We start from the raw sequence: 14740 nt of genomic DNA on the forward strand, positions 1-14740 counted from the left end.
TCCACTACCACTTTTTGCACACTAGGAGGATCAATCATGTCCATTGTAAGTGCTGGATGGGGTACCGTTGTAGCTGTAGGATGGCTAGTTCTACTGCTAGGTCTTTCCTTGGACAGGTTTTGTGATTCGATTCCACTAAATGGTGAATTTTCTAATGAGGGTGGGGCAACTTGTTCAGTTGTAACTCTCTGTAATCTGGCTGGGGACCACTGTCCATCCAGTGAGCTGGTTGTGCTGCCATCATGCATTTGAGAGTCTGCTGCATTTCGATATTCAACTCTTCCAACTGAAGTAGTTTTGGGCTCTGCAAGGAAACTGCCAGCTTTCATTCTCTTTAACTCCTCCTGGAGCACTTCTTCAATTGACTTTCCACTAGCACTAGCAATAACTTGCAGTCCTTCTAAATACCCCTTAGTGGCACTGTCACTAGCTACATGAGGGTAGACATAGCTTAAGGCACGCACTTTGAAAGTGGTATCTGGGTTTGACGTACTAACCATCGTTACTGGGAGTAGGGGCACTAATGTCTTCATAGCAGAGCTATCAGTAAACTCTATAATGGCATGGCGGTGAAATTCAGAGTTTGGATCGTCAATGAGGAGGTTTCGACTAATAATACCATATCTCAACAGCCACGTTTCCAAGTCCTGATCTGCTTCGGTTAATGTTAGGCCGCTGACTATCACAGCATTTGCAACATTTACATTCTCTCTCTCTACAACATCCATGCTGTCAATATTTTGTTCAATGTGTTATTCAATTAAACTCAACTCTTCTAACTATTGCTATTGTCACTATTGCTGCAGACCAATCTCTCTCCTGGCTGGCTCGCCACTTATGTAACCCACACCTGAGATGTAAATTTTTATTTCGACTCGACAACTGGACCAATGCGCTCAGAAGACTAGGTTTGACCACTGAGAGAGATGGTGCAACAAGAGTGAACAAACTCAGACGATCAAGGGTTTAGTAAGAGAAAGATTTAGCTGTATTGAACACAAAACAGTTGATGTAATTTAAATGCAGGGAAAGATATGAATAAAATAAAATAAAAAAATAAAAAATCAGTCCATGAATTCAGTTCAGCTCAATTCAAAAGTCCTTGAATGTGATGTAATGTAATTCACAGTCTTTGCAGTTGATCCAGGGTGAGGACGAGGAAAAAAAAACAGTTAGTTGTGCAATTCCGCTCCTACCGTTCGATGACCAAACGTTTAAGTTCACAAGAAGTTTCAAGGATTCACTCTACAGGTGGCCCGCCAGTCCAACCCCACCAAGATGCATACAGAAAGTGCAGGAAGGAGTTGAGACGAATCAGAAGGATTCACACTTCGATCAATCCACATCCAGATCAGGCAACATTCAGCTGCTGGCTCCACAAACTCAAACAGACATCACAGGAAGAAAAAAAACCTGGCCTTGAACACACAAGGCCACAAGGACATTAATAACTGATGCTATAAAAGCACACATTACTGTTTGAAAGCACACAAGTTTGAACCCAATTTCTAATAAAACATCAAATAATATCCACGTGTATATTACATCAATTTGTATAACAATTTCTCTTTGTGCACTTTTCAGTTAACACAACTGCACCTTAACTTTTCATATAACATATGTACAGTGTCTTTTCTGCTTTAAATATACACTTAAAGCTGTAATCACCATCAATATTACACCAATAACAATAAATTTGATGAACTCAATATGACTTTGTAGTACACTGAAAATAAAGAAGGCCTAAACTCACCAAGGAAACTCATTCATCACATGTACAATGTCCAACAGGAATTTTCCAGAGCATTCACGTTCCAAATGTCACTTTCCAGACAATCTGCTTCTCTCTGAACCCTTTTTGTTAGAGATATACATGTATATCACGTCACATTAGCTTAAACTAGTCCTAAAACACGTCATTAACATTCATTTGGAATGACACGGACATACGAGTAAACATCGCACTTCTGCTTGTTTCACACTAATCTCTACATAATATACAATTAATTTAGAGACTTATAAATCATCCTTACATTACTTTTCTCTGACTTCAAAGCACTGAATCTCCCGGGATGGCGAGAAACATCCGTTTTCATCAGAGGTTATGGAGAACAGAGAAAGATCTCGAACGTGCAGGATATAATGATCCCGCGACGGCGGAGATTTAGTGACGTCAGACGCGATCTCATTGGATACTTCGTAGTGTGAGAATATCATTAAAGAATTTTGAAACCTTCAATATTTATTTATATATATATATATAATATAATTAGTAAAATGAATTACATCATAATTTATTGTTTCAGTCTCTTTATACTTGGTTTAATTCAAAGATTTATTTATTTCTCAGTCCCTAACCACTAGTAACCTGGGTTACACTTGCCTTGCAGTCTGCAGACCACGCTTAACTACGCCCCCTCCGCCACATAATCTAATACTCATTTCAAATGCCATTCAGCCAATCACAACAGTGGGCGTTTTCACTGAAGTCTCACAGCAGACACGCCCCTTGAAACAGAGCATTCAAGCCAGAGGGCTAATATCAGTATAGAAAAAATGCCTTTTATTTCTAAATTATGACATTTTTTTTTGTAAAAACCATACTAACAATATAAGTACACCTCAGGAAACATTATAAAATAATACAAAAATCCATGCCATGGGACCTTTAAGACCTAACCAACTATGTTTGTTAGGATACTCACCAAGACGGGCATGTTGACATAATTTTTGTGTGAATTTGTCTGTTCAAGGGCAAGATTTGAAATAGAGCTCAATATTTGGGTGCTGTCTGATACACAGCTTTCTGTGTGCGCACTTTGTATTACTGCTCACAAATCTTCTCTCAGCGCGTGACTTTGCAAGGCTTAAAAACACAGGCAAGTGAGTTAAGTTTAAACACGGGTTGCAACGTGTGCTGTTCAGATCTCACCAACACCCGGGTTGACTGGCGTAAATGACTGGTCATGTTCGAGCAGACGGCACTCACATCGAACCAAGTTTACAAAAAGTGACTGTTTTGTCCACTGTTTTTTGATCATCGCTGTTGTAACTTATTCGGAAGCCAGAATGCATTTCCATCAACAGAAACATACATTAGCGGTCTGTCTGTTTTACGCATTGTCATTTTGAACAATCCATATTATATTTGCGTCGTCAGATTTGAGATTAACCACGGTGCAAGTGCATTCTGAATGAATGTGAGTGAGTGGAGAACAGTACGGTTCGATTTTTTTTACCGAGAACCGTTACACCCCTAATGTACACTACCACTTAAAAGTTCAGGGTCTGTTAGATTTTATTTAATTTTTACTAATAAATTTAAATTTAAAAATTTAAATTTTCTAATTTTTAAACCTTCTATTTATCAAAGAATCCCAAATTTCCACAAACATATTAAGCAGCAAAACTACTGCAATCCTGATTGGTTTTTACGGACATGGCTTGTCCTGTGCAAAAACGTTACATTACAGACATGCAGAATTGCTTAATTGCTTTGCAGACATATTTCATCAAACAAATCCCCAAATAGGATTTAAGGATACTTAAGACAGTCGCAAGTGAAGACACTTGATTGGGACACCGTTATCCAAAAAAGAGCAGCTACAGTGCGATATTCTTTTCAGCAGGAAACACATTAGTTAGACTAACAGCTCTGTTTGACTTACTGGAGCATTGACCCTTGCAGCATCAGTAAGAGTCATCTGCATCACAGATGTCGGCGTGTGCCCGTGGGCAAGCCAGCACTGATTGCTCTTTTAGTGGGGGAGGCGGTGCACATGGTTTTCACTTTGTATAGCTTCTTGGCTGTCACTTAGTGATGTGTCAGGCCAGTGTTGCACAGCGCTAAATTATGAGTGTTGCAAGTTAGCTGACATGATTGAGTGCATGGATGCAGTTTCACTGCGGGTTACCACAAAACACTGTATCACACTGATGGTTTCTGTGCTCTGACCTTAATTCCATCCCAAAATTGAATGCTCAAGCTTTCAAATAAAGGTTAAACTTAAAATTTAAACTCTGAAAGGGCAATGATAACAATGGGCAGTCTGAAGGAGCAATTTAGAAGGGGAACTCATGCCATTGTGATAATATATATTTGAGAGTGAGTTTCCAACGATAAACACCCATATATTAATAATTCAGGAAGGACCAGGAGCTGAGATCCATTTATAGTTTCCCCACACAGGCATTCTGCTTTTCAGGCATTCCTCACTCAGCCTGTTCTAATGCAGGCTAGACGCACACCCCACATTTTTCCACTTAACTTTTTATGATACGAGTATGACTGGCAGCTGTGTTTGGGTGGTTGGGGGAAAATTACAGCTACCGGTACTCTCTCTTAAATCCATCTATACAGAAGAGTGCCTATTTCATGGCAAATCATTCAGTTTCCTTCATTGTTATGTTAGATGATAATGAGGTTTAGAGCTTAAACTCTATAGTTAATGGCCACTTATATTTTAGTGCATCTGTATGAAGAAATTATGATGTAAATCTACAAAAGCTGCCACAATTGAAATATGGTCTATTTAACACTAGGCATCATTCCATTAAGCCATCATGTTTTCAAGTTTGTGATTAAGCCATCATGTTTTCATCATGTTATATATATATATATATATATATATATATATATATATATATATATATATATATATATATATATATATATATATATATATATATATATATATATATATATATATATATATATATATATATACAAATACACACAAGGCAGGATGGATCCATGCTTTCAAATTCTGACCCTCCCATCTGAAGGTTGCAGCAGAAATCAACTCCTCAGACCAGGCAACGTTTTTACGGTCTTCTATTGTCAATTTTGGTGATTCCATGCAAATTGTAGCTTGTTTCCTTTTCTTAGCTGACAGGAGTGGCACCGATGTGGTCTTCAGCTGCTGTAGCCCATCTGCTTCAAGGTTCGACGTGTTGTGCGCTCAGAGATGCTTTTCTGAAGTCAGTTGCAACGAGTGATTATTTAAGTTCATGTGCCTTTCTATCAGATAGAAACGGTCTGGTCATTTTCCTCTGACCTCTGGCGACAAGGCCCACAGAAATGCAACTGACACGTAATTTTCTGAGAGCTATGACTTGTAACACATGGCCACTGTACCACCTGACCACTGCAGATTTAAGATCTTGAAGCAGTGTCAACTTGACCGTTTGGTGTCTGAAATCAAAGTACCACCACGAAAGCGATTTGAAGGCATACAGAGCTTTATTCACAGTAATTACAACATGGCATTATCGCAGCATACACACACACACACACACACACACACACACAAGCTTGTCTGGTTTACTATCTTTGTGGGGATTCTCCATAGACATAATGTTTTTTTTACTGTACAAACTGTATATTCTATCCCCTTACACTAACCCTACCCATCACACAAAACGTTCTGCATTTTTACATTTTCAAAAAAACTCAAGTCTCCATGAGGCTGTGTGTGTGCAAGTCCCCACCGTAATAGAAAAACATGTCTATACACACGCACATTTATAAACATATAATCACTACATATATTTTACTTAAGTAAAACGTTTTACTTTTAAGTTTAAGTTTTTAAAAAAAAAATAAGAATGTTTATGTATTTTACTAGAAAAAAAAGTCTAACTTATTATGCAGTTGTTTAACAGAATGCTTCTTTACATGCTTACAGCTATTGAGTATCATCATATTTCTTAATATGGTTTAGGTTTTTCATATGGTTTGGTCAAAAAGTGGTTTTGGCAGTCATGTGTGTATGGCATAAACCCCAATGAGGCATGTGTGGGACACAGATGGGTTTTCATCAGTGTCTTTATTATGTTAGAATGAGGCTGACAGCCGCCCAACTGTTCCAGTGTTGTTTCACGTTGTGGACCTCAGACAGCCTCTAGGCAGTACAAGAGCTGCTCCCGCACTACTGTAGAGTGTTATCATGTCTTTCTGAAAATTCATAAAGCGGTCTCCAAAGGTTTGAGGAAGCCTTTAAGAAATGAACCTCCACTACTGAGCTTTGTACTTTAAATAATTGAATGACCTAACCTTACCTTAAAGGCAGAATTAGGATCGGAAATATTATAAGTGTCTTTAAGTCCATATGAGATGACAAGGCTGGATAACTCCAGGCGGAGCTTGTTCTGCTGTTTAAAATGGATCAGAGGTGAGGGTGGGAAATCCTGGACTATCTGTTTTCTTTCTGACTGTGTGATCAGTCAAAGTGCCAGTTATCAGTGTGTCTGATCAATGCAGGTGACACTAATCTGGTAAATGACCTTCTGCCTGCCTGTGCATCAGTACTGCCAATATCTAGACTGAGGTGAGCTAATTCTGATCAATTCTCAAAATCATCTCTTACTGACAGATGGAGTCTTGGTTCACTAAAGCGATTAATGGTTAAAGAAATGCCCTTTAGAGGCTGTGCCGTTTTTACAAGAAGCAAAGAATATTTATACCCGTTTAGTTCTAAGGGTCAGAGAAAGGGACCTTACTCTAGCGTGTGTGTGTGTGTGTGCGTGAGACGTATATATACATATGTATACATATATATATATATATATATATATATATATATATATATATATATATATATATATATATATATATACTGTACATACATACATATTATGTATACATATATTCATGAATTTGCATCTGTGGCTTCACATTTAGAATTGAGAAAACTGACATGTCACTTTTCATTTCAAATACAGGTTGTTGTTTGTATTTAAATGACAGCTGTCCTCTGTCTCCCTGAACTTTGTGTTGTGACTTTCCTCAGGAGAAGGTTGTGTGAGGTCAGGTGACATGTTCCACCAATCTGATTTCTTCCAGGGTTATTTTTTTATTCCCGTTCTCTAAATGTCATAGTTGTGATATCTCGACGGGTAACATTCAATATCACATTTGACATTTCTGGTGTCTGAACATTATTTTCTCTTTTTGTGTTTGTTTACGTTGTTCCTTTGCATTACACTCTCTCAGTCATGTACAGCATTCTCTTATGAGTGTCATTAGTTGTTGCTGCTATAAATATTAATATAATGCGACAGATAGGATGCAGAGTAAGGTCTGCCCCATACAAAGGTCTGACAGGTGGGTTTCCTGTTCTTCATTCCCGCTCTATCTCCATGATTCTCTCTGGTATACTGCGCTGCATAAGCAGCTGCTGTTTGTACACACCTCTGTTGATAATGAGGATTCAGTGTTTACATGGACCTTTCAGCATTAATATTTATGTTTTCTTGATGTGTCAATGAATACTAAGTGGTTTGAGTGACTGAGCTGGAACAGGAAAGAATTTTTTTCATTTTTAACAGCGTAGTCAGATCTTGTCACTTAATTCTAAACCGCATAATCTTTAAAGGCAAGGTAATTTCTTTGATATTAAAGCAGTTCCTACTTAATGTGCGAAGACAACAAAAAATACAAAACTTTATGATGCTTTCAGCTCTGTTTATCTAAGAAGTGCCACATGTCAATTTCTGGCTCAACCAATGGTGTGAATTTTGGGCTAGACTACCTGTTTGTCCAAAGATGGGTCGTTTGGAAAATCATAGATTGCTGCATTGTTGGTAACAAGTGGCAAAACGGGACTACAGAGGTTTCTGGGACATTAAACGCCATCACGGCGAACAGGAAAAACTCATCTGCTCACTAGTTTGTTTTTACAGCCACGTTGTGCTTATACTTACACTCTTGCAAACTTTCCAACTGGTGGGTTTTAAATTGATTTAATAGTTTTCAGATGTTTGAGAATAGTTTATGGAGTTTTCGTGACTTTTAATCATGCAACCATGGTGTATAGTTTATTTTTTACTTTTTACTTCTGATGGTTGTATATAGGCTTCATATTTCATTAAAGTTGTTTCCATCATTTTGGTGAACAAAACGTGTAAGATTCATATACTTTTGTCGGTCACAGAGCTTATTTTCTGCAATAATCCAAAAGCCAATTGAAAAATCCTATTGGCTTTTTGTTGAGGGAACCAGGGTGATACTAACTCATGGGTTGGCATAAAAAAAGTTTCATCCCTGCAGCACTATTAGGGTGGGCATTTGGATATGTGGTGTGCACAAAAAAGTAAATATGAGGAAAACGTGAATTTAAATGTGCAAAATTCTAGTTACTAGTAGACTGGGAGTTACTGTACTTTATAGTAGGCTAACAGTTGGTTACAAAATACTGACACATACAAACAATATTTTTTTCATGTTTTTTTCTTTGTGGCTCTCATCACATTCAAGAATTAAGAATTGAACAGTAGAATTGTTTTTAATAGAACAGATTTGTTGCTGTATGCCTGTAGTTTTATATCAGGAGCGTTTGAATGCATTTTATGTTGTGATATGATTAGAATGGAGAGTGGACAGCGAGTGAGAGCTGTGCAGGAGGAAACAGTGCTGTATATCAGGATCCTCCACTAATGACAACCATAGCACAACACACTGAACTTCAAATTCCAGTGCTGACATCGCAACTCATCAGGCTAACACACACTAATGAAATGAAAACTCCTACCCAACAATTCCTTTGTATTAGATACATCTCTGCCGCAAGTTATTTTTTTCCATTTTCAACAGAAGAAAGACTGTGGTCAGGACACAATTTGTTGTGTCCCATTTTTTTAAATGTTTGTTTTTATGTGTTTTTTTTTTAAGGCAAGTTTTCATTCAAAAAGAAGCGGGATATAATTATGCTGGTAGTTTTTAAAACAACCGCACAGGCTGCCTCATTTGACAAAAATTGCTCTTAGCTATTGTTACTCTGCTTTGATTGTTAAAGCTCTGTTCCAATGCCAATTAGAGAATGTCTAATCTAAGATCAAATTAATTGTACTCATCTTCTGTTGCGTGGACACCTTTTAGCCACGTCCCTGTTGGTGCACAAATTACACACAGCAGCTTTACAAAAGTATTTTTGTTAGAGCTTGAATGATTTAAAGTGCTTGTATCTTTTTGCTAATTAATTCCAGCTCTCTGAGACTGTAAAAAGACTATAACATAACTAATTTATTGAAATCCCCTGTGAGCTATTTAATGAATGGATTTGTCCTTGACTCTGTCTGAAAAATGAATGATAAATCAGCCTAACTTTCATACAGGAGATGTTCACTGAGAACTGTTCTGAGAACAGGTCTCGCGTTACTCGTTATCACTTCCCATTATGACTGTGTTCAAACTTGAATGCAGGATTAAATTTAAGGTTGTTTTTATCATAGTGTACAAAATAGTTTTGTGTTTGTGCTTGCAGGGGAATCACGGGTTGTTCTCTTGATCTCTTTCCCTCCTACTCACTTTCATTTTTGTGTGGAGGGTTTTGTACTTTGTGAACGGCATAGCATGAAATTGTACACAGATTAAGGGGTGCTCACAAGCAGCACTTTTTTATTTATTTATTTATTCCTTTCCTCTTAAATGCAAGTGAGCCAAAGAGATTTCAGCCAGGAAGATGTGGTCCTTCCCATGCGTTTTGCTCTCTGTGTGGGCTGTTAAGGTTAATTTCTGCAATCTGCATGCACATTTTCATCCAGTCCTCCTGGGGCAAAGTGTTCCTTTCAAACTTTCACAATTATTTCTGATATATATCACAGAGGGGAAGTGGATTGATTTAGGGTGGTGGGAAGCTGGAATCATTTGATGCCTGCAATATGACCTGGCATTATTCTTTCTGCAATTTAACTTATTACAGTTAGGTGTTCAAATTGCCAAGCACCTGTTATGGTATTACAGTTTGTGAATTATTCAGAAGGCTGGAATAACAGCTCTGTGCAGTTGGTTAAAATGAAAGCATTCGCTGCTTGGTTTTTTTATTTTTATTTTGTTATTGACTCTTGAACTGTCATTTTTCTAGTATAATTTTCTTTTTGTGAACTTACTGCCACTCATCACCATTTATAACACTGAATGTGTTTGTGTATGACGTTCTGCAGTATACATTATGTCTAACTTTATGGAAATATGTCATCCCAGCTGAATAGGCCAGCATAGCTGTTCGCCGTCATATACCTATTTCGTTTGATTTGAAACACCATAGCTGCGTCTGATATCGCATTGAGTAGGCACTACATTTGAATTTGAATTTTAACTTACTTCGCAACCGTTAAAAAAGTAAGTTCTATATGGTATGAATGCGTGTAGTATGAATGTAATCCTTACGTACTACAAACAAAGTGTTGTCATTATCATGTTGTTACGGGTGTGCTCAGGCAGGAAGGCAAAGACAGGTAGTAGAATACTTAAACACCGTTTAATACTTCAGAAGACTCCAATAGAACACAATAGCACACCATACATAACGTATACAAACGAGATCGGACAGAGACTGAAGGAATGGGAGGAACTTAAATACAAACACAGATGACTAACTAACGAGGGGCACAGGTGATACAGATGAGGGTAACTAAGGAAACAGACAAGTGGCGGGAAACTCAGACAAAGGAACATGTGATAACTGAAACCAGGAAGTACAAAAAACAACAGAGACAGACAGAAACTGTGACATAATGCCCCCCTCCCGATAGGCGCGTCCTCGTGCCGTAGAAGACACAAATAGGGAGGGAGGGTGGGCACCCTGGAGTCCTGAGGACGGGAGCACTGGGGTCTGGCTGGCTGGGGTGCCTCAAGGGTGGAGCCGTGGGCGGCCATGGCGGGTCAGGAGCCGTGGGCGGCCATGGCGGGTCAGGAGCCGTGGGCGGCCATGGCGGGTCAGGAGTCTTTGGGCGCCTTGGCGGGACAGGAGTCTTTGGGCGCCTTGGCAGGACAGGAGTCTTTGGGCGCCTTGGCGGGACCAGAGCCCCACCCACATGTCTCCCACCCACAGGTATATAGCCCCCCCCCCCCCCCCCCCCCCCCCCCCAAACTTTCTTTGGGGAATTAAGGGCTGAAATGGAGGGCCTGTGGAATGGGACAGTCCTGCGAGGTGGAGCGGCCTCGTGGAAGGCTGGAGCGGCCTCGTGGAAGGCTGGAGCGGCCTCGTGGAAGGCTGGAGCGGCCTCGTGGAAGGCTGGAGCGGCCTCGTGGAAGCCTGGAGCGGCCTCGTGGAAGCCTGGAGCGGGCTCGTCGAAGCCTGGAGCTGGAGCGGGCTCGTGGAAGCCTGGAGCGGGCTCGTGGAAGCCTGGAACGGAGTCCAGGAAGTCCAGGGGTGCTGGAGCGGAGTCCAGGAAGTTCAGGGGTGCTGGAGCGGAGTCCAGGAGTGCTGGAGCGGAGTCCAGGAGGTCTGAAGCGGAGTCCAGGAGTGCTGGAGCGGAGTCCAGGAGTGCTGGAGCGGAGTCCAGGAGGGCTGGAGCGGAGTCCAGGAGTGCTGGAGCGGAGTCCAGGAGGGCTGGAGCGGAGTCCAGGAGGGTTGGAGCGGAATCCAGGAGTGCGGTAGGATCGCTCCCAAAGTCTATCAACCACCGCTCCAGTGAATCTGCCGTGGTAGCGGCCGTCACGACCTGAGACGGGCGCTTAACGGCAGCTCTCCTCTTCCTCCTGGGCTTGGGGACAGGCAGGACCTTCCCGGCAGACCCACTGGAGGGATATGCAGAGGAAACTGGCTGAGGGTGAACTGACAGCAGCGAGCTTTTCTGAGGGGACTGGACGAGGAAGACATATATTCATAGGAACCTCTTCTATTATCTCAAACTCGGAACAATTTAGGGACAAAACCAGGTTGATTGTCTCGACTAGGGAAAAGGAACAGGCAGGTTCCAGGAACCAAATAGTGTCCTTGTCCAGGCCCATCAGAAAAACCGCATTAAGTTCAGTTCACCAGATAGGCTAGCTCAGAGAATTCCTCTACATACCTCTCCAGTGAGCGACCGTTTTGTCGAATCCCCCAAAGGCGATCCTCCGCTGAACCGCCTTCTTCTGGGGATTCTGGAGAGAGTTGGACCAGGAGAATACCCATCCCAGAGAGGTCCTCTTGCTGTTTTGGTCCGATCTTCTGTTACGGGTGTGCTCAGGCAGGAAGGCAAAGACAGGTAGTAGAATACTTAAACACCGTTTAATACTTCAGAAGACTCAAATAGAACACAGAACACAGGGTTACTACTTTTATTTAGCGAGGATGCGTTAAATTGTCCAAATAGTCCATCAAATTATCCTGAATAAAAATGCATCATGGTTGCCGCAAAAATATTCAGCACACCTGTTTTGAACATTGATAATAATAAGAAATGTTTCTTGAGCACCAAATCAGAATATCAGAATGATTTCTGAAGAATGTGACACTAAAAACTGGAGTAAAAATTACTAATAGAAATGTGTTAAACAATATTTGTGATCAAATAAATACAGCCTCAGTGAGAATAAAAGACATTAATCTTACTGAACCCAAACTTTTGAATGGTAGTGCTCACAATTTATTTCATGCAGGTAGTCTGTCTTTCTTTCTTGATATTTCTCTGCATTGCAGGAGCCTGTAGAAATGCTAATGCACTCATTTCAGGGGGTCAATAAATCTCTTCCAATATCTTGGATCCCTGATGTCAGTGTCAAGAATAGACCAAATACCACTTTTTCAAAACCATCTTTTCATGGTGTAGAGACCTCAGTGTAGATGAATGGAGGTTTCCGGTTATGTCTGCAGTTTAAATTACGCTCAGGGGTCCTTCACCTCGTGCACACAACGGTTATCTTCAACTCATTGAAGTCTGGGTCACGTGGATGCCTGCAGTGTTTTTCAATAGCAATTTGATTGCCAAGAACATGCCTACAGTCCCTCCTCGCCAGCCTCTTTGCTTTGATGACTCAAGAAGCCTGTTGCTAAAGGTTGGAGATGGAGGGCTGGAGACTTGCCTTAGGGAATATCTTCCATCCTAGCCTCATTGGATCAAGGAACATCACCCATCTCACATTCTTAGCCTCCTGACGTGGATGCAGTTGCAGCAGGGGCAAAACAAATCTGCCTCTGGGTTGTTAGTGCTCAACTGCATGTTTGAAAGTGAATGACAGGCTTCAAGAGAAATAATGATGCCTCGTCATGACCGCTGAAGTTCTTCACCCATTCAGTGTTTTAAATTTGCAGTCTGGCTTTAGCTTCTTTTTTTTCCGGCAATCGATCCGTTATGGTGGCGCATAAGAAGGACGTGCGCCTGTTTGTTGGGGATGTTTTTTAGGGTTTAATCGTTATAGGAAAGTTTTGTGTAATCCTAGAGAAGTGAATGGAAGGATTAATGTCTCTCTTTCATGCATGAAATGAGAGTTTTCCTCTCACTAACCTCAGCAGACAGCCCAGCTCTCTTTCTCTTCTGTCTTTTGATAGCTCACTGGCATCCAATAAATTAAATGGCCTTTGGTTCATCCTCTCAAATACTGTTTCCTGTTCAAATCTTTTCCTTCCTGCAGGCGAAAGGAAACACATTCTGCCCATCTGATCAAGCAGTCATTAGTAAAATCAGTGGCAACACACAAAGCAAATATTTCCTTTGGTTCATTTGTTTGAAGATCGAAGAGCAGATGATTTTTAGAGAGAAATTGATGGCATTATCTCTACAATGGGATGTGCAGTCGTGACTTTGACAGTCTTGGTTGTGAGGGTTTGGAACGTCATCAGAATATTAGTGTTCAGGACTTGGTGGTGTTCATCATAATGAAATCTAAATTGCCTCCTCTATTTTCATGTTTCCCATTTCTTTGATTGAACACAAAAAGGCTGATGAATCACAACTGTTGATTTCTTATTTGGAGATAAAAACCACTTCGTCTTCATCAAAATTGCATTAAAAAGATGAAAGCAGTGAATATGAGCACATTTATAATAGGGATCTCATAATAATCATGATTTACTCTTGTAACGCTGAGTTATTTGACTATTGCATTGAATGGCTTATTCCACCTCAATGCAAAAACACATTGAATTTCTGTCTTGTAAATGTACCTTGGGTTTGTGCTTGACTAGTATGAGTTTTTCTAGGCCGATGACATTATCTAGAGAACATGGTCACAGATAATCAGTATATGACATATATAGAGAACAGGGTGTGATTTGCTGGGGGATGGACAAAATGCCTCATGATAGTCTTATTTCAACATGAAATCTACAGCTAGCCAATGAAAATGATTCAGAGCAGCTTATCATCGTATTTTACAGGACCCTCACAAAAAATCCTAGAAATATTACAACTAGAATGGGACTACAGGAGCCACTGTTTTAGGATGGAGTTGAATTCCCATGCTGACTCAAGCGATGTGAGGCATATAGTCTATTTTTTGTTGTTGTTGGTAGCACGTTGTGCTATAGTGTGTTGTGATTATTTTGTATGAAATATTGAAGCTTGTGAATAAGTGTGACCGAGTGGCACAGTGCATTGTTCTAAAATTAAATTTTATTAATTTCTAAAAAAATTAATTCTGGCTTTTTTAAATTCGGGATTTCTTTTTTCATAACAGCGGAAAGAACTGCTCTGTCATTATTAGTCATACAGATAAGGCATCATTCGAAACTGTAAAGGGTCTTCTTTTATTTGTATAATAACAGCAAAACGTTATTCTTTTGTAAAATAAGGGGAAAAAAGAAAACAAACACCCAGGATGCGCAGAATGAACTGAAATTAAGCGTTTGAGCGCTTCCCAATGAGGAAAGGACAAGGGATAAGAGTGAAAATCTTGCCTTACTTGATTAATTAAAATGCAAAAATGTATTAAAATATAGATTTTTCAAAATCTTCCGATATTGTTTCATTAAAGTTCATAATTTTTCTATAAATGTTACTTTAACAGCAGCATGAAATACCTACTGTGGTTCGT

At 40.0% G+C, this 14740-nt stretch overlaps 1 protein-coding gene across 1 annotated transcript in view; it reads left to right on the plus strand.

The window, feature by feature from the left end:
* thsd7ba (thrombospondin, type I, domain containing 7Ba) overlaps positions 1–14740 on the plus strand; it is a gene marked incomplete at its 5' end in the record, with an annotated part of 214769 nt that overhangs the window by 96482 nt on the left and 103547 nt on the right. The window lies entirely within an intron of this gene.

Source organism: Gobio gobio (assembly GCF_949357685.1).
Source record: "Gobio gobio genome assembly, chromosome: 7".
Taxonomy (NCBI): domain Eukaryota; kingdom Metazoa; phylum Chordata; class Actinopteri; order Cypriniformes; family Gobionidae; genus Gobio; species Gobio gobio.